This window comes from Bufo bufo, chromosome 4 (genome assembly GCF_905171765.1).
Source record: "Bufo bufo chromosome 4, aBufBuf1.1, whole genome shotgun sequence".
Classification (NCBI taxonomy): Eukaryota; Metazoa; Chordata; class Amphibia; order Anura; family Bufonidae; genus Bufo; species Bufo bufo.
This window is the reverse complement of record NC_053392.1, coordinates 107,595,755-107,623,535: the sequence shown is the minus strand read 5'-3', so window position 1 is coordinate 107,623,535 and position 27,781 is coordinate 107,595,755.

The window sequence follows — 27,781 nt, the reverse complement described above, 5'->3', positions numbered from 1 at the left end:
TATATCTTGATGACATCCTGGTCTATTCCCCGGATCTGGATACACATAAGATCCATGTGAGACAAGTGCTGCAGATATTAAGGGCCAACAAATTGTTTGCTAAGTTAGAAAAATGTGTGTTCGCCGTAAAAGAACTGCCATTTCTGGGGTATGTGTTGTGTGGGGATCCGCTCTGGTAGGCAGTGGTAGCAAGTGCAGTATAGAGGCAACACAGACCGGTCTTGGTGTAAAACACAATGCTTTGTTTATTCACACGGTGCATATTTGTGAAAGACGGTGCAGTTCATAGGGAGGGTGGTCACACACAGCAAAAATAACAGTTCAAACACAGCAAGTCCCTGCTGCAGGCTACTTGAGGCCTGTTTCAGTCACATAAAGCAAAGTCTATTTAAAGCCAGGAGTAATGTCACCTTTTCTCCTTGGTGAAGTAAGTCCATCGGTCCGGCTCCTAGCCACAGGACATGGATCCCTTCTGGATTCAGCTGCGGGTCCCTGCACACTCCTTTACAGGCCTCAGCACACAGCCCAGCTCACCTCCACTCCTCACTCTCACAGCCAGAGAACCCACAAGCTCCACACTGTGCACCACACCCTTGTTGCTGGTCAGGTTTTAACCCTTCCCTGCAAAACCTGGCCTGGACCGTGGGGAGACAGGCACCCGCCCGCATATCTGCCTGCTCCCAATAAGAGCCGGCCCGGATCCGTTGTTAACAGCGTAACCGCTGCAAAATGCACTTTTCCGGCTCTTACTCCAGCGGGGCCAAGACCCCCGCTGGCACGTATCTCCCGTTTACGACCACCCCAGGTACTCTCCTACATATCCCCCCCCTTTGTTCAACCCTGAAGGGTTGCACACCCTGTTCAATCCTGAGAGGTTGGACACACGTACAACAGTGTACCCGGGACAGGGCATCGGCATTCCCCTGTAAGCGCCCTGCCCTGTGTTCGACACTGAACTTAAAATTCTGGAGGGATAAGAACCATCTGGTGACCCGGGCACTCCCCTCCTTGGCCCGGCTCATCCACTGAAGAGGGGAATGGTCGGTCACCAGACGGAACCTTCTCCCTAACAGATAGTACCTAAGGGACTCGAGGGCCCACTTAATGGCCAGGCATTCTCTCTCTACCACGCTGTACCTGGTTTCCGCTGGGGTGAGTTTGCGACTCAGGAAAACAACAGGGTGTTCCTCCCCACTGATTTCCTGAGAGAGTACTGCCCCTAGGCCCACTCCAGAGGCGTCCGTCTGAACGACAAATTCCCGTGTGAAGTCTGGTGTCACCAAAACCGGGGACCCACACAGAGCCGACTTCAAACGGGAGAACGCCTCTTCCGCCTGCTCATCCCAGCGGACCATCACAGTCTTCCTCCCCTTTAAAAGTCTTGTCAATGGGGCCGCCACTGTGGCAAAGTTAGGGATAAAGCGCCTGTAATATCCTATCATCCCTAGGAACGAACGTACTTGCTTGGTGGTAAGAGGTCTGGGCCAGCTCTTGATCGCCTCAACCTTGTCTACCTGGGGTTTGACAACTCCCCGCCCAATCACGTATCCCAGGTACCGGACCTCCTCGAACCCGATCGAACACTTTTTTGGGTTGGCCGTCAGTCCGGCTTTTCTAAGTGAATCGACTACGGCCTGTACCTTGGGCAGGTGACTCTCCCAGTCCTGGCTAAACACGATGATGTCGTCCAGATATGCCGAAGCATATGGACGATGGGGCCGTAGGATGACGTCCATCAATCGCTGGGAGGTGGCTGGAGCGCCATGTAGGCCAAAGGGCAAAACTTGGTACTGAAATAACCCCTCGGGGGTGACAAAGGCAGTCTTCTCCTTTGCCGCCTCCGTGAGAGGCACCTGCCAATATCCTTTTGTGAGGTCGAGGACGGAAAAATAGCGAGCTTTCCCTAGCCGTTCTATGAGCTCGTCTACCCGGGGCATGGGGTAGGCATCGAATTTCGACACTTCGTTGAGCTTTCTAAAGTCATTGCAGAAGCGCAGAGTACCGTCAGGTTTTGGGATGAGGACTATGGGGCTGGCCCACTCGCTCCTTGACTCCTCAATCACCCCTAACCTCAACATCGACCTTACTTCTTCTGAAATGGCCTGTCGCCGGGCCTCCGGTACACGATACGGCTTTAACCGTACCCTGACGTGGGGCTCGGTGACGATGTCATGTCGGACTACCGAAGTTCGACCAGGAAGCTCAGAGAACACGTCCCTATTTCGACTCACCAACTCTTTGGCTTCCTGAGCTTGTCTGGTCGACAGACCACCCGCTATCTTTACCGCGGAGGTGCCCTCTGGGACCTCGGGTGGAGCTGGGATCTTCCCCGCAGACAAGACAGTGCTTGGGCCGTCCCCAATGAGACACTCCCTATCTCTCCACGATTTCAGTAAATTTACATGATATACCTGTTCTGGCTTCCGCCGGCCTGGCTGGGATATCTTGTAATTCACTGGCCCTACCTTCTCTTTCACCTCGTAGGGACCTTGCCACCGTGCCAAAAACTTACTGTCAATGGTGGGGACTAGCACCAGTACCCGGTCACCCGGGTTAAATGTCCGGACCTGGGCACTCCGGTTGTATACCCGGCTCTGTGCCAGTTGGGCGGCCTCCATGTGTTCCCGGACGATTGGTAGGACTGTCTCGATACGGTCCTGCATCTTTTCTATATGCTCTATAATACTCTTGTGTGGGGTGGGCTGTTGCTCCCACGCCTCTTTAGCGATGTCCAGCAACCCTCTTGGCCGTCGACCGTACAATAGCTCGAAGGGCGAGAATCCCGTAGCGGCCTGGGGCACTTCTCGCACTGCGAACAATACGTACGGCAGCAACAAGTCCCAATCCTTTCCGTCTTTGGCTACGGTTCTTTTAAGCATAGTTTTTAGGGTTTTGTTAAAGCGCTCCACTAGTCCGTCGGTTTGAGGATGGTATACGGACGTGTGTAACCGTTTAACCCCTAAAAGCTTGCAGAGCTCCCTCGTCACCTTAGACATGAAGGGTGTCCCCTGGTCGGTCAGGATCTCTTTTGGAATCCCCACTCTTGCGAACATGCCCATGAGTTCTTTAGCTATGAGCTTAGCTGAAGTATGACGTAGTGGGATCGCTTCAGGATATCTGGTGGCATAGTCTAAGACCACCAAGATATGCTGGTGCCCTCTGGCCGACTTGTTTATGGGGCCTACCAGATCCATCCCTATTCTTTCGAAGGGGACCTCAATGATGGGCATGGGTACTAGGGGACTGCGATAGTGGGGCTGGGGGCTCGTCATCTGACACACTGGACAGGATTGGCAAAACCTTTTGACCTCCTCATAAACCCCGGGCCAATAGAATCTTTGCAGAATCCGCTCTTGGTTTTTTTTTACGCCCAAATGTCCTCCCAGCACGTGGGAGTGGGCCAAGTCCAGTACCACACGGCGGTATGGCTGGGGTACTACCAGCTGCTCCACTACCTCGTGCTGCACTTTGTCCACCCTATACAGCAGGTCCTGGTTAAAAGCCAAATGGGGAAACACCGAGTCGGCCCCTGGGTGCTGAGCCACCCCATTTACCACTGTCACCCCTTCCCTCGCCCGCAATAATGTCGGATCCTGGAGCTGGGCGGTCCCGAACGTGTCACGGGATACCTCCAGGTCCGGGATGGACGGGGTTTCCATGGATTCGCCTGCCAACACCTCTAGGGGAAACCTATCGGGATGACACTCTACAGATGATGTGGTGACCCCTACGGCTGGTATCCCCGCATCGGGATCCTCGGACACTGGGCCAGATTGTCGTCTGTCCCTAAGGGAAGGCATATCGCTCTTCCATAGAGTCCAGAATAAAGGAAAATCCCTTCCCAGTATGGCGGCATAAGGGATTTGGCGTCCCACTCCGACGACATGCTGCACCTCTTTGCCCAACACGGACATGGTAACCCTGGCAGTGGGGTACTCCCGGCGATCCCCATGGATACAGACAATGGACAGGGTTTGCTTCTCTGGGAGTGTCTCAGACACTAAGGACTCATGCACTAGGGTTACCAGGCTCCCAGAGTCCAGCAAAGCATTAATCGGATGCCCATCGACCAAGACTTGGCACAGAGGTGGCATATCTGCGTCCGGCCAGGCATCTGCGGTACATACAGGCCGGGCAAAGAAAGAGGACCGGCGAGCGAACCCGCAGTCCATGGGTTCAGGTGTTTGAGGACAGTTCGCTGCCCTATGTCCCAGGCCGTGGCAGTGCCAACATTGAATCCCCGTGGTCCCTCCCCGGTCTCTCTTCCCTGGAGTAGGACTAGCCTTCCCCCCCCTTTGTGGTTGGGACCCTTTTCCCGGATCCCTAGCCTGAGAGGGAGCCTGACGGGATTCTCGTACCTGCGTTGAGTCCCGCACCAAGTCCTGGGTCGCCACATACCTCTCGACTAGGCTTACTAACTGATCCAGGTTGCCGGGGTCTCCCTGACCAACCCAGCGCTGTATGGCCCTTGGCAGGGTCCGCACCAAACGATCGACCACCACCCGTTCCACCATCTGCGAGGGGCTCAATGTCTCAGGCTGCAGCCATTTTTTTAATAGGTGTAACAGGTCATAGGCCTGGGACCGAGCAGGCCGGGACTCAGAGAAGGCCCACTGGTAGACTCGATGTGCACGCACATAGGTATTAACCCCAAGACGAGCCAACACCTCCCCCTTCAGCCTCTTATAGCTCTTGGCTTCCTCCTGACTGAGGTCGAAGTAGGCCTTTTGTGCGTCTCCCACTAAAAATGGTGCTACTACTTCGGCCCACTGTTCTGCAGGTAACCTTTCCTGTTCCGCAGTGCGTTCGAAGACCATCAGGAACGCCTCGATATCATCCTCGGGGCCCATCTTTCTTAACGCTGAGCGCACCTTATCCCGGGCAGCAGGTAGGACTGCGGTTCCCCCTGGGACGGCTTGTTGTTGTAACACACGCATGGACTCCTGCATAGTCGCCAGTTGCTGGGCCAGTAGACTATTCAACTGCCTCTGGTCTCTCAGGGCTTCCTCATGTCTCCGAGTAGCCTCCTCATTACTTTGCACCAAGTGTCTAATGGCTTCCTCCATCTTATCTGGAGCCACAAAACTTGCCGGTTTAATATATGACATACAGTCCAAACAACACAATTTTCCGGCCTCACTGCTGTTTGCCCGCTGAAGCCACCAATTGTGGGGATCCGCTCTGGTAGGCAGTGGTAGCGAGTGCAGTATAGAGGCAACACAGACCGGTCTTGGTGTAAAACACAATGCTTTGTTTATTCACACGGTGCATATTTGTGAAAGACGGTGCAGTTCATAGGGAGGGTGGTCACACACAGCAAAAATAACAGTTCAAACACAGCAAGTCCCTGCTGCAGGCTACTTGAGGCCTGTTTCAGTCACATAAAGCAAAGTCTATTTAAAGCCAGGAGTAATGTCACCTTTTCTCCTTGGTGAAGTAAGTCCATCGGTCCGGCTCCTAGCCACAGGACATGGATCCCTTCTGGATTCAGCTGCGGGTCCCTGCACACTCCTTTACAGGCCTCAGCACACAGCCCAGCTCACCTCCACTCCTCACTCTCACAGCCAGAGAACCCACAAGCTCCACACTGTGCACCACACCCTTGTTGCTTGTCAGGTTTTAACCCTTCCCTGCAAAACCTGGCCTAGACCGTGGGGAGACAGGCACCCGCCCGCATATCTGCCTGCTCCCAATAAGAGCCGGCCCGGATCCGTTGTTAACAGCGTAACCGCTGCAAAATGCACTTTTCCGGCTCTTACTCCAGCGGGGCCAGGACCCCCGCTGGCACGTACTTCCCGTTTACGACCACCCCAGGTACTCTCCTACAGTTGTCAGATTCAGGTTTCCGCATGGATCCAGAGAAAGTCCGGGCGATTATAGACTGGGATCTGCCTGAGAACCTGAAGGCATTGCAACGCTTCCTGGGGTTTGCCAATTTTTATAGAAAGTTTATAAAAAACTATTCCTTGGTGGTCAAACCACTGACGGACATGACCCGAAAGCGATCCGATTTTTCCAAATGGTCACATGCAGCCAAAACTGCCTTTGCATCTCTGAAGGAGAGATTCACCTCGGCCCCTATTCTCGTACAGCCAGATGTCTCGCTTCCTTTTATTGTAGAGGTTGACGCATCAGAGGTGGGGGTGGGAGCGGTACTATCTCAGGGCCCGTCCCCTGGTGAATGGCGTCCGTGTGCTTTCTTTTCGAAGAAATTGTCTACTGCAGAAAGGAACTATGATATTGGCAACAGGGAACTTTTGGCTATTAAGTTGGCTTTTGAGGAGTGGCGTCATTTTTTGGAGGGGGCGGTTCATCCCGTCACGGTGATTACTGATCACAAAAACGTATTATATCTGGAGTCTGCTAAACGTCTCACCCCTAGACAGGCTCGGTGGTCGTTATTTTTTACTAGGTTTAATTTTGTAATAACCTATCGCCCGGGGGCAAAAAATACTAAGGCGGATGCATTGTCTCGAAGTTTTCCTGGAGGGGGTGATGTTGAGGTACCAGAGCCCATTTTGCAAAAGGGGGTGGTGGTCTCTGCATTACACTCAGGTTTGGAGGGTAGGGTGTTTGGAAGCTCAGGGGGACGCCCCGGCCTCCTGCCCCTCGGGTAAACTTTTTGTGCCAGAAAATTTACGACTGGAGATACTAAAAGAACACCATAACTCCACACTGGCAGGACACCCAGGTAGTAGGGCAACCTCTGAGTTAGTGTCTCGTCGGTTCTGGTGGCCTAAATGGCGCCAGGAGGTGTTGAATTTTGTGTCTGCATGTGCTACCTGTGCTCGTTCTAAGGTAGATCATACTCGTCCGGCAGGGCGTCTTTTACCTCTGGCCATCCCCAACAGGCTTCGGACGCACCTGTCAATGGATTTCATTACGGATCTACCAGTATCAGCGGGGAAGACTGTTATTCTTGTAGTTGTTGACAGATTCAGTAAAATGGTGCACTTTATTGCTCTTGCCGCATTGCCTAATGCTAACACACTGGCTCAGGTTTTTATTGACCACATCGTGAAGCTTCACGGGGTCCCTTCCGATATTGTTTCGGATCGTTTTACCCAATTCGTTTCTAAATTTTGGAAAGCTTTTTGTTCTCGTTTGGGGGTTCATCTGTCTTTTTCTTCATCTTTCCATCCACAGTCCAACGGTCAGACTGAACGTACCAATCAAAACCTAGAGACATATTTGAGATGCTTTGTTTCCGAAAATCAGGAGGAATGGTCATCTTATTTACCGTTAGCCGAGTTTGCCATTAATAATCGTCGTCAAGAATCCACCGATAAGTCACCATTTTTTGGTGCGTATGGTTTCCATCCTCAGTTTTGTACGTTTAGTGAGGGGGGGCCGTCTGGGATTCTCGAGGAGGAACGATTTGCGTCTTCACTTTCTTCAGTGTGGCAGAGTGTGCAAGAAAGTTTGAAGAGAATTGGTGGTAGATACAAACGTGCGGCTGATAGGAAGCGCTCTGAAGGTCCGGACCTTGGGGTGAATGACTTGGTGTGGTTGTCTACCAGAAATATCAAGTTGAAGGTTCCCTCGTGGAAATTAGGTCCGAGATTTATTGGTCCTTATAGGGTAATTAAGATCATTAACCCGGTGGCTTTTCGTCTGGAGCTACCTCAGACTCTAAGGATCCATAATGTCTTCCACAGATCTCTGCTTAAGAGATATGTAGAACCTCCTGAACCATTGCCACTACCGCCTCCACCGGTTGTTGTTGATGGCAGTCTTGAGTTTCAGGTAGAAAAGATTGTTGATTCACGATATGTTCGCCGCTCTCTTCAGCACCTGGTGCACTGGAAAGGTTATGGTTCCGAAGAGAGAATGTGGGTTCCAGCATCAGAGATAAAAGCGGACAGACTCATTCGGGCTTTTCATAGCTCCCATCCGGAGAGGCCTGGTCTTGAGGGTCCAGGGGCCCCTCGTACAAAGGGGGGTACTGTCACGACTGTGACTGATCCAGACAGGTCTGGGAGGAGAAGGTCGCAGCGACTTGCTACTCGCGATAGCTTGTGAGTTTGCTCCGTGGTTCAGGGTATGTCATCTGGGTTTTGCCTTGTGAACCTTTTTGTCCTGACTGGGAGTTTGTAGGCATCCTTCTCAGGTGAGTCCTGTCTGCCACTCCCAGCTACTATATTAGTTTCACTTTCACTTGCAGTCATTGCCAGATATAGTCCTTACTTCCAGTTCTATTCTGACCTTTGAAGGAGATCGTTTGATGGTGTTGCTGTGGAGCTCTTGTCCGGCGTGGACTGTCGTGATTGGGATCGCCTTCTCTGCTCGTGACTGGATAAGTCTATCTCTGATATAGTTTGTTTGTTGCTGTCTTCCCCTGCTGTTCTCCTAGACATGAGTGATGGTGACTAGTGCTCCCATCGGCCTTTCCCCACTCTAGGCTTGTTAGGGTGACTGAAGGTTTTAGGCATCCTGCTCGCCGCACGGGTTCACACCCTGTCTAGGGTATCAGGGCAGACAGGTGCCACCTTAGGGTTAGTCAGGGGTGGCCATACTATTCCCATCCGTAGATAAGGGTCCCCCTTCCCCTCCGTCTGGTGCGACACGACTGCTGCTGGGGTAGCGGTCGTGACAGGCGTACTGTCTAGAGGATGGCCGCTCCGCTTTTGCACCCTGCTCCCTCTTCTGCTGTGCTGGTGGCTCTGTGCGACCACCGCCTCTTCCTCCGAAATACATCGGTCACTCGCATGACCTTGATTCCATGTAGGGTCGAGGACCTCATCGTCCTCCACATCATCTTCCATCCAGTCTTCACCCCTGACTTCCTTGTCGGTCTGCACACTTTCGAAAGCTCCAGCAGTTGGCACCTGTGTTTCGTCATCATCCGAGCCTTCCTGCGATGGTCCTCCCATGTACTCATCTTGAAAAATAAGTGGTTGGGCATCGATGCACTCAATCTCTTCCACTTCTGGGGCAGGGCTAGGTGGGTGGCCCTGGGAAACCCTGCTAACAGAGTCATCAAAAAGCAGAAGAGACTGCTGCATGACTTAGGGCTTAGACTGCTTGGCTGATTTGCAAGGGGGTGAGGTGAAAGACTGATGGACATCGGCTGCAGGTGCCAATTGTTGTCTTTCAGCAGGAAACTGGGTGGGAGACAATGTGAAGGAACTGGAGGCACTGTAAGCAACCCAATCTACTATCGCCTGTACTTGTTCAGGCCTCACCATTCGTAGAGCAGCATTAGGCCCGACCAAATACCGCTGCAGGTTTTGTCACCTACTCACACCTGAGGAAGGTGTTTCACCTGTGCGTGTAGCTGGCACAGATCGACCACGTCCTCTCCCTGCAACAGGAGCTCCACCCGCAGCACCACCACCTGGGCCACGTCCCTTATTTGACGCTCTCCTCATATTTTTTAAATTTAGGATCTTGCCCTAAATGGGTGTTTAATTAATAGTAGAATAGAACAACAGTATGTAAAGGGTGTATCTCACACGGCCTGAACCAGACTAGGCCTCAATAAAAGATTTTTTTGCCCAAAATGGCTGTATTTCAAATGCAAAATTTAAAGCCCTGTATGTAGAGGTAGTATCTCAGAGGGCCTGAACCTCTGTAGGCCTGCAGTAAATATATCCTTGCACAAAATGGCTGTATTTTAAAGGGCTGTATTTCAAATGGCTGAATCAAACCCCTGTATGTATAGGGGGGATCACACACGGTCTGAACCAGTGTAGGCCTGAAGTAAAGATTTCTTTGCACAAAATGGCTGCATTTCAAATGGCTGAATCAAACCCCTGTATGTATAGGGTGGATCGCACACACCCTGAATCACTGTAGGCCTGAAGTAAATATATATTTGCACAAAAAGGCTGTATTTCAAATGGCTGTATTTCAAATGCCTAATTCAAACCCCTGTATGTAGAGATGTTATCTCACAGGGCCTGAATCTCTGTAGACCTGAATTCAATATTGGTGCACCAAATGGCGGTATTTAAAATCTCTGAATGTAACCCAAATGTATTAAGGGTGTATCTCACAATGACATCTGCATCAAAGGCTGCCAACTAAATTTTTTGTGCCCAAACGACTGTTTGTTTAACAACTGAATATGACAGCAGTATATAAGCCTGTAATTTCACACGTGCTGATGCTGCAAGGCCTGAAAATAGTGTTTTTTGTTGTCAAAAAAGTTTTTTTCAAACCCCAGAAAATGATGGGTGTATTTCTAGCTTAAATTGGACACTGACTAATACAGATGTTGTAGATTGCCCAAAAAGTCTTTTTTTGCTAACAGAATATGAATGCTGTATATATTAAACTTGAATTTAACACTTGCAAATCGGGAAAATACTGTTTTTTGGGGGAAAAAAGTGTGTTTTTCAAACCCCAGAAAATTATGGGTATATTTCTAGCTTAAATTTCACACTGACTAATACAGATGTTGTAGATTGCCCAAAAAGTCATTTTTTGCTAACAGAATATGAATGCTGTATATATTAAACTTGAATTTAACACTTGCAGATCTGGAAAATACTGGTTTTTGAAAAAAAAATGTGTGTTTTTAAAACCCCAGAAAATGATGGGTGTATTTCTAGCTTAAATTGCACACTGACTAATACAGATGTTGTAGATTGCCCAAAAAGTCTTTTTTTGCTAACAGAATATGAATGCTGTACATATTAAACTTGAATTTAACAATTGCAGACCTGGAAAATACAGTTTTTTTTTAAAAAAAATTGTGTTTTTCAAACCCCAGAAAATGATGGGTGTATTCCTAGCTTAAATTGCACACTAATACAGATGTTGTAGTTTGCCCCCAAAAAATGGTGATTTGTAATGTCCCAAAAGCTCAGATGCAGTGCTGGTGCACTGAGCATGCATAGAATGGCCGCCGCCACACACCTGACTAACAGAATTATAAAAGTTGTTTTTTTTTTGGTCAATGGCCTCAGGGCAGGGTAAAACGATTGTGTTCTGCACCCACACAACTATTTCTAGGTAGATCGCTGAGTAAGATTCTCTCCTATTCTCTCCCTGAAATCACAAGTCCAGCAGCATCCTCTCCCTACACTTGTACAGCGCTACGTGACTCAAGCTTATATAGAGCCTGGGTCACATGCTGCTCTGGCCAATCACAGCCATGCCATTAGTAGGCATGGCTGTGATGGCCTCTTGGGGCAAGTAGTATGACGCTTGTTGATTGGCTGCTGTGCAGCCTTTCAAAAAGCGCCAAGAAAGCGGCGAACACCGAACCCGAACTTTTACGGAAATGTTCGGGTTCGGGTCCGGGGTCCAAAAATCCTAAAATTCGGTACGAACCCGAACTTTACAGTTCGGGTTCGCTCAACCCTACTTGTGAATAAATCACCTCTCAATATTTTCTGTAATGTAGTCCAACATGACTTGTGTTGGGATAAAGGATAAACATAGCCATGTAGAGGGGTAGTCCCAGGAACTAGTTTGATTGGACAGCCATAGGGACGAAAGGGAGGCAGGGTCTCTGCTTCCTTTTAATCAAGACATCTGCAAAACTGGAACAGGATGCCAGTAACCCTTGCAGGTTTTGTGGCACCCAATGCATAGGCTGAACAGAAGTCAGACATTAGGAGTGGCAGGCAAAACCACAATGTAGAATCTGCCTGGAGTTCCAATCCACTACAGGACTGTGCCTATGAAACCAGGGCAGCACCATAAGTAGAGGACTGGTAGACACAAGCAGGACAAATGCAAGAAAATTTTCTGTGTATGGAGTATGCCCACTTGAAGCTCCAAGGGCTCGGTCACATACTGTTTAGTCTCTGAGACATCCTTCCCATTGACTCATTTCACCATCATGGACTGGTATTCAGTACTGGCTCACTAAGGCCTAATGCAAGAAATCTATAAAGGCCTTTGTGGTAAACTGTTTACCACTGCAAGACAGTAATATTGTTAGTGTCAATTTTGGAGAAAAAGTGATCTTCACCCAGGGCCTGTCGAACTAGGTTCTGTAGTCCCACCTTAGGATGACAAGAGCAGATATAATATCCCTTGGCTCCACAATACAGAGAGAGATCATTGGAGCGCCTGTGCTGGCGTTTCTTTTCAGACAGCTTGACTCTATCCACTTACATGGGTACAGATGCAGAAGTAGAGGAAGAAAGAACATATGGTTTCTGAAGAAATGGTGCCAAGTGAGGAGGTCCTCCCTTGTGAGCAGCCTCTTTAACACATTATTGGAACCGAAGATGAATACAGGTGGCAAGGTAGAACAAGGCCTCTAATGTAGCCGGCACATCCCAACCTGCTAGTCCATCCTTTATGTGCCACGATAGACAATCCCAGAATGCTGCCACAAGAACCTCATTGTTCCAGACCAACTCCGAGGGTATAGTGCAGAACTGAATGGCATATTGACCAACAGTGAGGTTTCCCTGATGATGTTGAAGGAAAGAAGAGGTGGCAGAAGAAGTACAGTCATCCTGGTTACTTAAAGAGGACCTTTCACTAGAATAAAACATCTAAACTAACTATACAGACATGTAGAGCGGCGCCCAGGGATCTCCCTGCACTTACTGTTATACCTGGGCGCCGCTCCGTTCTCCCGTTAAAGGGTCCGGTATCTTCATAGTTAGGCTCCACCCAGGGGAACCTCCAGGCGTCTCATTCTCCCATGCTGTAGCGCTGGCCAATCACAGTGCTCAGCTCATAGCCTGAGAGGCTTTTTTTTCTCTCAGGCTATGAGCTGAGCGCTGCGATTGGCCAGCGCTACAGCCTGGGAGAATGAGACGCCGGCAGGTTCCCCTGGGTGGAGCCTAACTATGAAGATACCAGAGGCTATACCGGGCGAACGGAGCGGCGCCCAGGTATAATAGTAAGTGCAGGGAGATCCCTGGGCGCCGCTCTCCATGTCTGTATAGTTAGTTTAGATGTTTTATTCTAGTGAAATGTCCTCTTTAAAGACTCATCATTGACAGGGAGTCTTGCAGATTAGGTCACAAGATCACTTTTCTACCATAGTGGATTAACCTAGGTTGGGGCCTCACTAAACAGAGACAAAACTAGGAAGGCTACTTTGGCTATTTGGTAGGAAACTATTTTGGCTGCAATTCAAAGTAAAAAAGTGGAAGTACACTGGTTAATAAACCCACAACACAGCTTAGAATCCCTGTCATAGCGTCAGGGAAGTGACAGATGTAAGTCAGTGTAACTTGAGCGGAAATAATTAGTACGGCGGCTGCAACTGGAGGTTCAGTACTGTTGCAGTTGTGGTCAGGACCTTCAGGCAGGAGAATACATTGTGTATATAGGTCTGTAATTGATCCTGATGAACGCTCTGTTGAGATAGATTTTGGAATACATCTGGTAGACCTATCTGGGGTAGGTCAGTGGGTTACACGGCCAGAGCTTTCTGTTATAGGTCACTGTGCCAACTAATCAGTTTGACTTTTGGCTAGACCTAAAAGCATTATCCTTGCAGTTCCCTGATATTAACCCTTTAACCCCATATACAGGGATCTGGATTTCCCTGCAGGGGAGCTACCAGGCTGGTACCTCTTGCAACAGTCCCGGTGTGATTGGTAGCTGACCTCCTGGAGTCAAAGACACCGGATCTTAGGACTGAGGGACCAGGCAATGCCTGTAGGTAGGAAACAGACCAAGGTCCGAGGTCAGGGCTCGGAGAGCTTGTGCTAATCTGTGAAAGTAGTCTGAGGTCAGGGCAGGAAGCATGCTGTCCCTTTAGGAGCCAGGAAGCACACGTGCAACCCAAAGACAGGCCAGGAGGCTCCAACAGAGGGTTGCAGGCTGTAATGACAGTAAGAGGTCTACAGTGGCAAACCTCTGCACGGATAGATTGTCTGATTAGAAGAATGGCGAGTAGTGATCCATTCTGTTCTTGAAGTGAAATTGGATGGTAAACAGTATCTTCGCAAACTATCAGAAGCTGTTTGCACAACATTGGGCTATATGCCAGACATACAGCTACGGGTATTCCATTGACCTCACATCACCACTCTCAAAGGCTATCATGGTGCACAGCAAGACGGCAATATGAGGTTACAATGGAGGTCTATATTCTTCCGAGATGAATCCTGCTTTTGTCTTGGACACAATGATAGCTGGATGTTGGTCTGGAGACCACACTGGCAGAGCCATGAAGAAGCTTTCACAAGGGAACGTCACATCGGTCCTACTCCACATTATGGTGTGGGGTGGCATAATGTACAGTAGCCGGACTCCTTTAGTCTTTATTTCATGTACCGCTTTGTATTACATTGATTTGGTTGTGGAACCAGTGTTGCAGCCTTTTCTCCTAAGTGTCTCAGGAGCCATTTTTCAATAGGACAACACCAGGCCGCATATTGATCATGCTGCTGTGAAATGCCTTTGAGGCCTAAACGTGCTACAATGGCCTGCAGTGGCTCTGCACTTGTGAGGCATCATTGGTCTGCAATAGGGTTGAGCGAACCCGAACTGTAAAGTTCGGGTTCGCACCGAACTTTAGGATTTTTTGACCCCGGACCCGCACCCAAAAATTTCAGTAAAAGTTCGGGTTCGAGTTCGGTGTTCGGTGATTTAATGGCGGTTTTTGAAAGGCTGCAGGGCAGCCAATCAACAAGCGTTTAACTCTGTGCCCTTAGAAGCCATCACAGCCATGCCTACTAATGGAATGGCTGTGATTGGCCAGTGCAGCATGTGACCCAGCCTCTATATAAGCTGGAGTCAGGTAGCGCCGCACATCACTCTGCTCTTACTAGTGTAGGGATAGGATGCTGCTGCTGTGAGGGAGAGAATAGGAAAGAATTTATCTGATATCAGAACTTGTTAACTCTGCGATCTACTGCGATTTTATTCATTTTTTTGTGGGTGCAAAGCAACATTTTTGTACCCTGCCCTGAGCCCAGTGACACAGAAAAATACGTTTTATCCGTCTATTAGTTAGGTGGGCGTCGGCGGCCATTTTGTGCAAGTTCAGTGCACCATCACTGCATATGTGCCAGGGACAATAATTGAATCCTGTTCTTTTAGTTCAGTGGGCAACATATACCCATTTTTTAAGTGCACCTACACTGCATATGTGCCGGGGGAAGGGAAAATAATATAGGTAATCTGTCTGTGAGTTCAGGGACCCAGGGGGTGACATATTCTAATTTTTTTCTGTAAAGTACCCCTGTGCTGCATATGTGAGTGTAATCAACTCAGTAAATCCATCTGTTAGATTCTGGGGGGACAAATTAAATTTTTTTTGCTAAAAAGTACATTTGCCACAATGCCCTGCTCTGCATTTGTGATAGTGAAAGAAAATCTGTTAAATCCATTTGTTTAATTGTGGGTCAAAAAATCATATTTTTTATTTCCATAAAGTACCTTTGCGGCCTGCACTGCAAATATGATAGTGAAATAGAATCAGTAAAACCATCTGTTTCACTGTGGGTGAAAAAAATCATTATTTTTTTTGCCAGAAAGTACTTTTGCGGCCTGCACTGCAAATATGATAGTGAAATATAATCAGTGAATACAACTGGGACATTGTGAGTAAAAAAAACTCATTTTTTTGGGCCATAAATTACCTTTGCAACCTTTGCTGCATTTCTGACAGTCCAATACAACCGTTAAATACTGCTGTTATATTTTATTTTTGGAAAAAACACCCATTTTGTGCTAAATACTACATTTGCGGCCTTTGCTGCATTTCTGACAGACCAATACAACCGTTAAAGGGATTCTGTCATGAGATTTTAGCCCTATAAGCTAAACATATGCCCATGTCCGTACTAATAACATGAATCCTAAACTGGCCTTATTAAACCTGCTTGTGGCTCTATTAGCCCAAAAAACAGTTTTTTTTATCTGTCAATCACCTACCTAAGGTGCCCAAGGGGACGTCTGTTAATACAGGGTGCCCGGCCGTCTGGTGCCCAGCGCCTTCTTCCTAGTCTTAATCGCCGCCCTCCCTGTCTACAGTGCCGCCTTCCTCACCTCATCGTTGAGCTAAGTGCGCATGCGCATCAGGCCGGGCACATGCGCACTTCACTCAACGAAGCCGCTGCCAGGAGTCCGCGGTGCATCAGGCTGAGCCTAGTGCGCAGGCGCCGGATCTGACAGAGGGACGGGAGGATTGCGGAGGCGGCATTGAGGTGAGGAAGGCAAAACTGTAGACAGGGAGGGCGGCGATTAAGACTGGGAAGGAGGCGCTGGGAAGGAGACGGCGATGGGTGCGGCCAGGCACCCAGTATTAACGGAAAACCCCTTGGGCACCTTAGGTAGGTGATTGACAGGTTATAAAAACCTGTTTTTCGGGCTAATAGAGCCACAAGCAGGTTTAATAAGGCCAGTTTAGGATTCATGTTATTAGTACGGACATGGGCATATGTTTAGCTTATAGGGCTAAAATCTCATGACAGAATCCCTTTAAATACTGCTGTTATATTGTGGATTGAATAAAATACCTTTTTTGTGCTAGATACTACATTTGCGGCCTTTGCTGCATTTCTGACAGTCCAATACAACCAGTCAATACTGCTGTTACATTGTTGGCTGACAAATTCACATTTTTTGTGACCGTGAAGTAATTGTAATAAATTCGCCTGTCACACTGTTGTGTGACCTCTAGAAATTTTTTCTCTTTATGACACCAGCACAGCCTTACTGTCAGTGAGCTTAATTGTTGACTATTGGCAGTTACATTGTCGCCTGACATAAACCATCTGTTAGTTTGGTGGGTGAACGCAAAGAATGAGGAAAGCGTCAAATAAGGGACGTGGCCCTGGTCGTGGTGCTGCTGGTGTTGGTGGAGCTCCTGTTGCAGGGAGAGGACGTGGTCGATCTGTACCAGCTACACGCACAATTGAAACACCTTCCTCAGGTGCGAATAGGCGACATAACCTTCAGCAATATTTTGTAGGGCCGAATGCGGCTCTACGAATGGTGAGGCCAGAACAAGTACAGGCGATAGTAGATTGGGTGGCTGACAGTGCCTTCAGTTCCTTCACATTGTCTTCCACCCAGTCCCTTGCTGAAATATCAGGGTTGGCCCTTGCAGCCCATGGCCATCAGTCTTTCACGTCACCCACTTGCAAATCAGCCAAGCAGTCTGAGCCCCAAGTTATGCAGCAGTCTCTTCTGCTTTTTGATGACTCTGCTAGCAGGGTTTCCCAAGGGCATCCACATAGCCCTGTCCCAGAAGTAGAAGAGATTGAGTGCACCGATGCCCAACCACTTATGTTTCAGGATGAGTACATGGGAGGACCACCGCAGCACGTCTCGGATGATGAGGAAACACAGGTGCCAACTGCTGTGGCTTTCTGCAATGTGCAGACCGACAAGGAGGGCAGGGGTGAAGACTGGGTGGAAGATGATGTGGAGGACGATGAGGTCCTCGACCCCACATGGAATCAAAGTCATGCAAGAGACCTGTCTAGTTCGGAGGAAGAGGCGGTGGTCGCACAGAGCCACCAGCACAGCAAAAGAGGGAGCAGGGTTCAAAAGCGGAGCGGCCGTCCCCTAACCTAGACAGTACGCCTGCTACTGCCCACCGCACCAAGGGACCGAGCACACCAAAGCCAGCTCCAAGGAGTTCCCTGGAGTGGCAGTTCTTCAGACAATGTGCTGATGACAAGACACGAGTGGTTTGCACGCTGTGCAATCAGAGCCTGAAGCGAGGCATAAACGTTCTCAACCTGAGCACAACCTGCATGACCAGGCATCTAAGTGCAAAGCACGAGCTGCAGTGGAGTAGACACCACAAGAACCAAGAAAGGTCTCTGGCTACTTCTGCTTCCTCTTCTGTTGCAATCTCGGCCTCTTCGTCTCCCTCTGGAGTGACAGTGGCACCTGCCACCCCGCAAACAGAGAATGTGCCAGCAACGCCACCACCTCGGTCACCAAGCATCTCCACAATGTCCCATGGAAGCGTTCAGCTGTCTATCTCCCAAACACTAGAGCGAAAGTACCCCCCTACCCACCCGTGATCCCTGGCTCCTAATGCCAGCATTTAAAAATTCCTGGCCTTTGAAATGCTGTCATTCTGTCTGGTGGAGACGGAGAGTTTTAAAAACCTTATGGCGGTGGCTGTCCCACAGTACGTCGTTCCCAGCCGCCACTACTTTTCCAGGCGAGCCATCCCTTCCCTGCACAATTAAGTAGGGGACAAAATCAGGTGTGCACTGCGCAACGCCATCTGTGGCAAGGTCCACCTAACTACGGATAAGTGGACCAGTAAGCACGGTCAGGGACGTTATATCTCCCTAACAGCACACTGGGTAAATGCAGGATTTAGGGAGTTTCTCTTTGCCTCCTGTTGCTTCCTCCTCCTACTCCGCTTCCTCATCCTCTACCGCCTTCTCATCCGGTCAGCGTAACACCTTCACCACCAACTTCAGCACAGCCAGAGATAAACGACAGCAGGCAGTTTTAAAAATCTGTTTGGGGGACAAACCCCACACCGCGCAGGAGCTGTGGACGAGCATGGAACAACAGACCGATGAGTGGTTGGTGCCAGTGAGTCTCAAGCCTGGCCTGGTGGTGTGCGATAAGGGGCGAAATCTCGTAGCAGCTCTGGGCCTAGCCGGTTTGACACACATCCCTTGCCTGGCGCATGTGCTGAATTTGGTGGTGCAGAAATTCCTGAAAAATTACCCCAATATGTCAGAGCTGCTGCAGAAAGTGCGGGCTGTCTGTGAACGCTTTTGGCGTTCTCACCCTGCTGCTGCTCGCCTGTCAGCGCTGCAGCGTAACTTCGGCCATCCCACTCACCGCCTCATATGTGACGTTCCCACAAGGAGGAACTCCACCTTGCACATGCTGGCCAGACTGTGCAAGCAGCAGCAGGCGATAGTGGAGTTTCAGCTGCAGCACACACTGGTCTGCGGTACAGAACCACTTCACCACCAATGAGTGGGCCTCCATGGGAGACCTGTGTGCCTTGTTGCACTGTTTCGAGTACTCCGCCAACAGGGCCAATGACGATGACGCTGTTCTCAGCGTTACTATACCACTTCTATGCCTCCTTGAAAAAACGCTTCGGGCGATGATGGAAGAGGATGTGGCACAGGAGGAAGAGGGATCATTTACAAGGGTTTCAAGCCAGTTATTCACAAGTGGCTCCGAGGGTGGGTTCCTGCACCAACATACGCCAGGTACACAATTGTCCAGCCACGGCACAGTTCTGGAGGATGAGGAGGAGGAGATGGGGAGGAGGAACCGTGTTCACAGCAGGGTGGCACCCAAACCAGCTGATGGCCATCACTGGTGCATGCCTGGGGGAATACAGAGGACACAGACGATACACCTCCCACAGAGGACAGCTTGTTGTTGCCTATGTGCAGCCTGGCACACTTGAGCGATTGATTACATGCTGCAGTGTTTCCGCAACGACCTCCGAGGCCACATTCTAACTTGTGCTAATTACTGGGTGGCCACGCTGCTGGATCCCCGTTACAAGGACAATGTACCGTCCTTAATTCCGTCACTGGAGCGTGATCATAAGATGCGCGAATACAAGCGCATGCTGGTAGGCGCGCTGCTGATGGCATTCCCACCTGACAGCGTGGGCACAGTGGAAGCACAAGGCGAAGGCAGAGGAGGGAGAGGTTGCCAACGTAGCTGGGGCACTGCCAGCACCTCAGAAGGCAGGGTTAGCATGGCCGAAATGTGGAAAAGCTTTGTCAGCACGCCACAACAACCGGCCCCACCAGCTGATATGGAACGTCTTAGCAGGAGGCAGCATTTCAGCAACATGTTGGAGCAGTATGTGTGCACACGCCTACACGTACTGACTGATGGGTCTGCCCCCTTCAACTTCTGGGTCTCCAAATTGGGCACATGGCCTGTGATTGTTCTTTACGCCTTGGTGGTGCTGGTCTGCCCTGCAGCCAGTTTATTGTCTGAACGTGTGTTTAGCACGGCAGGGGGCATTATCCCAGACAAGCGCAACCACCTGTCCACAGCCAATGTGGACAAGCTCACGTTCATTAAAATGAACTAGGCAGGGATCCCACAGTACTTGTCCGTACCTTGTGCAGAATAGACATGTATACCGGCCTCACCCAGCCATTGTTATACTCCAGCGTACTTCATAATTGTTTTATTTTTTATATTTCCCAATGTTTTGGGGTGTACCCTAATTTAAACAACAAAAAATTAAAAATAAATAAAAATACCAGGGTTGGCTACCTCCTCCCCCTCCACCACCGCTTCCACCTACACCTCAACCTCCAACTCCATATGGCCCTCCACCTCCTAGATCAAGATTATAATTTTTTATTTTCACGTATTTTATGTTATTTTAAGTCATTTCAGCAATTCGTCTGATACATTGTTGGGTAACATTCCCACATTTTTGGCTGTGATATACCCCTGCTCTACATAGCGGACAGGGAAATACATTTCACTAATTCGTCTGTTACATTGTTGTGTGACATTCCCAAATGTTTGGCTGTGATATACCCCTGCTCTATATACTGGAAAGGAAAATGCATTTCACTAATTTGTCTGTTACATTGTTGGGTGACAGTCACCAATTTTTGGCTGTGATATACACCTGCTCTACATTGTGGACAGGAAAATAAATTTCAGTAATTCGTCTGTTACATTGTTGTGTGACATTAACCAATTTTTGGCTGTGATATACCCCTGCTCTACATAGCGGACAGGAAAATAAATTTCAGTAATTCGTCTGTTACATTGTTGTGTGACATTAACCAATTCTTGGCTGTGATATACCCCTGCTCTACATAGCGGACAGGGAAATAAATTTCACAAATGCGTCTGTTACATTGTTGGGTGACAAATTCTCATCTTTTGCGCTAGAAAGTACATTTGCAGCCTACACTGCATTTAGGACAGTACGAATGGTGAGGCCAGAACAAGTACAGACTATAGTAGATTGGGGGGCTGACTGTGCCTACAGTTCCTTCGCATTGTCTTCCACCCAGTCCCCTGCTGAAAGATCAGAGTTGGCACCTACAGCCCATGGCCATCTGTCTTTGAATTCACCCCCTTGCAAATCAGGCAAGCAGTCTGAGCCCCAAGTCATGCATCAGTCTCTTATGCTTTTTGATAAATCTGCCGGCAGGTTTTCCGTGGGCCATCCACATAGCCCTGCACCAGAAGTGGAAGAGATTGAGTGCACTGATGCCCAACCACTTATGTTTAAGGAGGAGGACATGGGAAGACCACCGAAGCACGTCTCTGATGATGACGAAACATAGGTGCCAACTGCTGCAGCTTTCTGCAGACCGACAAGGAGGGCAGTGGTAAAGATTGGGTGAAAGATGATGTGGAGGATGATGAGGTACTAGACCCCACATGGAAATAGGGTCATGCGAGTGACGTGTGCAGTTTGGAGGAAGAGGCGGTGGTCGCACAGAGGCACCAGTACAGCAAAAGAGGGAGCAGGGTGCAAAAGCGTCTGTTACATTCTTGGGTGACATTTTACAATTTTTGCCGTGAATAAACCCCTGCTCTGCATACGTAACAGGGACCTAAATTTCAAAAAATTGTCTGTTACATTCTCAGGTGACATTTTACCATTTTTGCCGTTTACAAACCCCTGCTTTGCATAGGTGACAGGGACCGAAAGTTTTAAAAATCGTCTGTTCCATTGGTGGGTGACATTAACCCATTTTTGCAGTTGAAAAACCCATGCTCTGCATAGGTGACAGGGACTTAAATTTCTAAAATTCATCTTTAATTGATGCGCGCCCCCTCCTTTCATTCAATTCTTCCGCTTTAATAACTTGTCCCACATTTCCAACCGATCGCATTTCAGCCATTGACCTCCCTTGGATGTGGTATCCCTTTCTCGCGCTCCCTCTCCGGCATTGAACCCAGATTCCCCGTTACCCGTGATCACCATGGTAGGCGCATAAAAGAACATCGAAATTTAATAGAGAAGATATCCAATTGGATGGTGGACGTCACGGGGACGTGCGGTCAGGCAGAAGTTATTTAGAGTCAACAAAGCGGCAGCAAGGCCTATCCTGTAAAACGTTTCCTAATCCAAAATACCGCAGTGACCTTCCCTTAAATTTTTTAGTACTCATTCCAATAACAGGGCATCTTAAGAGTCCTGTATTGTTATTTGTCATCACTACCTCCCCGAGTCGGGAGTGGGTAATTGTCGCGCGCCCCCTCCTTTACTTAGATGCTTCTGTTTCAATAACTTGTCCCACTTGGATCGTGGATGTCATGAGGATGTGCGATCAGGCAGAAGTTATCTAGAGTCAACAAAGCGGCAGCAGGGTCTCTCCTGTATAACGTTTCCTAATCCAAAATACCGCAACAATGTAACAGACGAATTGGATCGTGGATGTCACGGGGACGTGCGACATGTCCTACACGTACTGACTGATGGGTCTGCCCCCTTAAACTTCTGGGTCTCCAAATTGGGCACATGGCCTGTGATTGTTCTTTACGCCTTGGAAGTGCTGGCCTGCCCTGCAGCCAGTGTATTGTCTGAATGTTTGTTTAGCACGGCAGGAGGGGGTTATCACAGACAAGCGCAGCCACCTGTCCACAGCCAATGTGGACAAGCTCACGTTCATTAAAATGAACCAGGCAGGGATCCCACAGGACTTGTCCGTTACTTGTGCAAAATAGACATGTATACCGGCCTCACCCAGCCATTTTTGTACTCCAGCGCACATTCTCTTTGTTTTATTTTTTATATTTCCCAATGTTTTGGGGTCTACCCAAATTTAAACAAAAAAATAATAATAATAAAATAAAAAACAGAAACAAAAACAAAAACCAGTGTTGGCTACCTCCTCCTCCTCCACCACCGCTTCGACCTACACCGCCACATCCACCGCCTCCTCAACCTCCTAGATCAAGATTATTATTCTTACGTATTTTATGTTACTTTAAGTCATTTCCCTATCCACATTTGTTTTGCAGAACAGTTGTGATGCTCTTAACCACATTTTGCTGCTCTTTGCAGCCCTCTAGCCCTTTCCATGACTTTTCTAGAGCCATTTTAGTGCTCCAAAGTTCGGGTCCCCATTGATTTTAATAGGGTACGGGTTCGGGGTCAAGTTCGGGTCCCGAACTCGAAGTCTTTTGTTAAGTTCGGCCGGACCCGTCGAACCTGAACATCCAGGCGTCCGCTCAACTCTAGTCTGCAATTGCAAAGAGAGCTGCCTGCAGCGTATCTTGATGATTTGTGTGCCAAAGCACTTTCAGCGTAGCAGAACATTCATCTGACAACCATTAAAGGGAATCTGACAGCAGATTTGTACCTATGAAACTGGCTGACCTGTTCCATGTGTGCATGGCAGCTGAAAGCATCTGTGTTGACCCCATGTTGATATGTGCCCGCCTTGGTGAGAATTTTTTTAAAAAATATGCAAGTGAGCCTCTAGGAGCAACTGGAGCGTTGCCATTACCCCTAAAGGCTCTGCTCTCTCTGCAACTACCGCGTCCTCTGCACTTTGATTGACAGGGTTAGGCAGGGAGGGAAGATCCTGAGCACAGTATTTATTTCCTCAGTGCCGGGAGAAGAAGAACCCTGCAGCTGCTCAGTACCTGAGGCAGAGCCTCCAGCCCTGCTGCATATGGTAGAAAGGGTTAAACTTTGCTGCAGAATCCAGTGGGAGGGAGACACAGGGCAGACAGCTCAGCCAGCAGATCGGGCAGTGCAGGGGGCGTTACCAGCAGATTGGGCAGTGCAGGGGGCATGGCTTATTGCTCCAACAAGCACAACCTTCACAGTGACATTCCATGCACAGAGGCAGACCTGCTTTGTCCTGCTCCCTCAGGCTTATGCACGGAACCTCATTAGAGCAGGGAAACAAGTTGACATCACAAGTCATGTGACCTCAGCTAACTAGGAGAACTGGACCACTGGAGATGAAGTAAGTGAATTAAAAACTCTTTAGAATTGCATGGTCAACCCCTTTAAGGCTAGGAGCATCAGGTACTTATGCACCTGGCCAGCAGCTGCAAGTGACCTCCTTAATTCAACTGTATCACAGTCCTCAGGACGGTGATACAGTTGAATACTGTGGTGAGGACGGCAGTATTTTGAAGTCTGGGTTCAGGTTCGGTGTTCCGGTCATTTTATTATTTTCCATTATAACATGGTTATAGCAGAAAATAATAGCATTCTTAAGACAGAATGCAAAATAATATGGCAATTTAGGGTAAAAAAAAATATTCCATGCTGCCACAGTGTCTTCTATCTTCTTTCAGCAGAACCTACAAAAGGACCTGCGATGACATCACCCATCACCACGTGGTGAGCGCGGTGACGTCATAACAGGTCCTTTGGCAGGTCCTGCTGAATGAAGATAGTAGGACCTGCGATGACGTCACCGCGCTCACCACATGACGTCATCGCAGGTCTTTTTGCAGGTCCTGCTGAAAGAAAATAGAAGACACTTTAGCAGCGCGATCAAGTGGATGAGGTGAGTTGTTTTGGGTTTTTTTAACCCTAAATTCCCATATTCTTTCATTCTTAAGAATGCTATTATTTTCTGCTATAACCTAAAAAATATATATATAACAGAAAATAATAAAGTGAAGTTCGGGTCCCCATTGACTTCAATGGGGTCCGAGTTCGGGGTCAAGTTCGAGTCAAGTTCGGAGTCAGGTCCCAAACTTTGACCTGAAGTTCGGCCGAACCCGGTGAACCCGAACTTCCACGGGTTCACTCATCCCTAGCTGGGAGGAATAGCTGTTGTTCGGGCACCAACTATTAAGGCCTCATGCATACGGTCGTGTTCCACGGCCGAGAGCAGTCCGTGGTAACCCGGCCGGGATTCCTGCTGACAGCAGGAGCGCACGGCGTCATTGGTTGCTATGACGGCGTGCGCTTCATGCCGCCGCTGTTGTACAGTAATACACTCGTATAGAGTGCATGAGGCCTAAAGGTGTATGGTAAAGCACTGTTTCACTTAAAGGGGTTCTACAGTTTGTTTTAACTGATGATCTATCCTCTGGATAGATCATCAGCATCTGACCGGCGGGGGACCACACCGTTTGAGAAGGCTGTTTTCGGAAAAATATAATTACAATGTAACAAGACAGGTAAAAATATACATTACCTCATAGAAACAAAACAGATTTAAGTGCATTTTATATAAAAAGTGGATTTGTTTTCTATGCTTTGGACCAGGCCCATGGTATGTCTTTATTGGCATGCAATGGAAATATAATATTAACCCTTTCTTGCAATGGATAGCAAAATGTGCATGTAAACAAAAATTACCAGGAATATCCCTCAGGGCTAAGTCAGCAATTTTGAAACAAAATAACATAGATAAGAGAGGGAAACATAAAACAACGAGAACGAATGCAGTAAAGCCCCATGGAGCGCTCCTTAGTCCAATATATTACACGGCGCCTCAAGAACACTGCGAAAAATGTCGGAGTCCCAACTTCTCCAAACATATGTTGCCTGCAGATAAGTAAGGAATCTAAATATGGAATGAAAATGTTAATTACTGCGGTAATACCATTACACCTCAAGTGAGCACATCCTATCGCTTAGCGCTGTGACAATTGGGGGGAAGGAGGGGAACACAGCAAAAACAAGGAAATACTAATCTCTGCTTGTTTATTACAAAACTTCAATTGTCTCCCGGTCTGTCTGTCTGAATAAGCCTCATCTACTGGTATAATAACAACTGCTGATCGATCTGCTGTGCCCTTCACAGGAATTATAGCAACAATCACGTCTTGTCTTTTGTCAAGTCAACAGTGTTAAACATACTAATGTTTGCAAAAACTGTGCTACGCCTTCAGGGCACTGATAGACCCTCATTATCTATGGGGATGAACAGGCAGTAAAATTAGACTGCTAGACAGAAGCCAAATTCTGTGCTATTGATTTACACTGCTAATGGGATCTAGTCAAATCTCCAGAAAAATTGGAAGGATATAAGGATTTTTACCAGTATTGTGCATCAATAACCATGCTACAATATAGAATACTCTACATAAAGGTGATGAGGATAGATTATCGACACCTTACTTATTCTTGGACTATGTGCAGGGGTAACAGGTGCCAGATGACCCTTGTTCAGTTCACAGCTGAAACTCCTGGGAACTGGATCAAAAATTAGACCCAAATCCATCATCTAAATGGGCCCATACACCCGACCTGGTCAAGTGTGCATGTTTCCTCAATTCACAAAGGGGAATAAACAGGCATATCTTCACTGAAAAGCTTGGGTGTCGAAAATCAGCATGTCAGATTCTTCTTTACACCACCATCATTTGTCAGAGGAGAGTTGGTTGCCCCCATTCATATAACATAGTCAGCTGGTCCTGTCAAAATTGTTGGTTGAATTTGCTAAACTGTGTATGGGGCTGAGCAATGATTAGTCATACATTACTCAAGGCACGATGCATCATATAGGATATGCAGTATATTTTATTCATTATCATCATGCATTTACATGTATGAGATAGCTCCAACATGACATTATTGTACAAATAGTCCATACGATATTAATTACAATATTAATTACTTATCCTCTTACTTATCAGCTTTCCCTAAGAAGGTCATCACTTGCTGATTGGTGATTGCCAACCACAAGGATTAAAGGCCCCTGTACATGGGCCGATAATTATGTCAATTATTGGGAAGGTGCCTTCCTAGGAACGCTCATCCCTGATCATTTCCATTTATAATGGTAATACCACACCTGATGAAGGAGCAAGCACTCGGGTGAAAGCATTGCTGATGTGGTCACCTAAATCACCGTCTCTGCACAGCAGATCTAGTTATCTAACCAGCGGTCGGCTTCCCAAAAATAATGATTCTTAATAGGGACAAGTGATCGCAACAGCGATCACTAGTCCAAATACAGAGGAGAAGATTGCTGCATGAAACAAATGATTTGTTCCCGATAATTGCCGTGTTGACGCATGTAAAGGGGCCTTTAGGTCAATTTGGCACTTTCCCTGCAGAACAGCGCTCCAGTTACAATGAACCCTTGATTTTAGTATTCTACCTTCTTGTCAAATACATAAGCCCTGTTTCTATCATTCTCAAGCATATAAGCCAGTCTACTTTTCCCTGGAGTGAGATGAACCCAATTTATTAAGATATCTCTGTCCCTCCGTGCTTCCAGAAGTCAACTAAAAGCTGATGAAGATTTGATGACCCTTCATTTATGTCAGTTTCTGGTGAACATTAAAGTAAATCTGCCACATCCCTCCCACTAAACCCTGCCCAGTCCTCACCCACTTAAGAAAAATGGCAAGTGTGGAAAAAAAGAGCAATCAGTTGCAATATTGCTAAATAAATGGCTCACGTGACTTTTTTACACATAAAAATAGTGCAGTGGCTTTAATAAATTCTACCTATAGTCTTCTACTCACTACTTGGTCTTTGTCATTTTTATTTTTGTTGTCACCTACAAATGTTAAATGATAAAGCAAAGGCAAAGCATAGATTATATATTTCCGTATGTAGCATAACTTTTTTTTTGTTTTCGACTGTAGACAGGACACAGCAGGGAGGCTCCTGCTCCTTCAAGTTGTCTTCTGGCTTGTCACATGACAGTGAGGAGGAGGAGGGCACAAGTATAATATGAGACAAAATAGGGACAATGGAAATTAGGGGATGAAGGGAGAAACTGTTGGAATATTATTTATATTATATATTTTGTGTTTTTACAGTATTTAGTTTTCTTTTGACTACCTGACTCATGGCTGAGCAGTTTGAGACTGATTTTGAGGTATGCCCTGTTTTACAGCTTAAAGCTTTGCAGGAATTGTCAGGCAGCACATGGCAGCGTCATTGTAAAGAACGATTCCCTGTATTAATGAGAGAAGCGCCTTTTCTCTCCTGCTTTACTACACAGTTCATGTAACGAATAGCACATGTGGC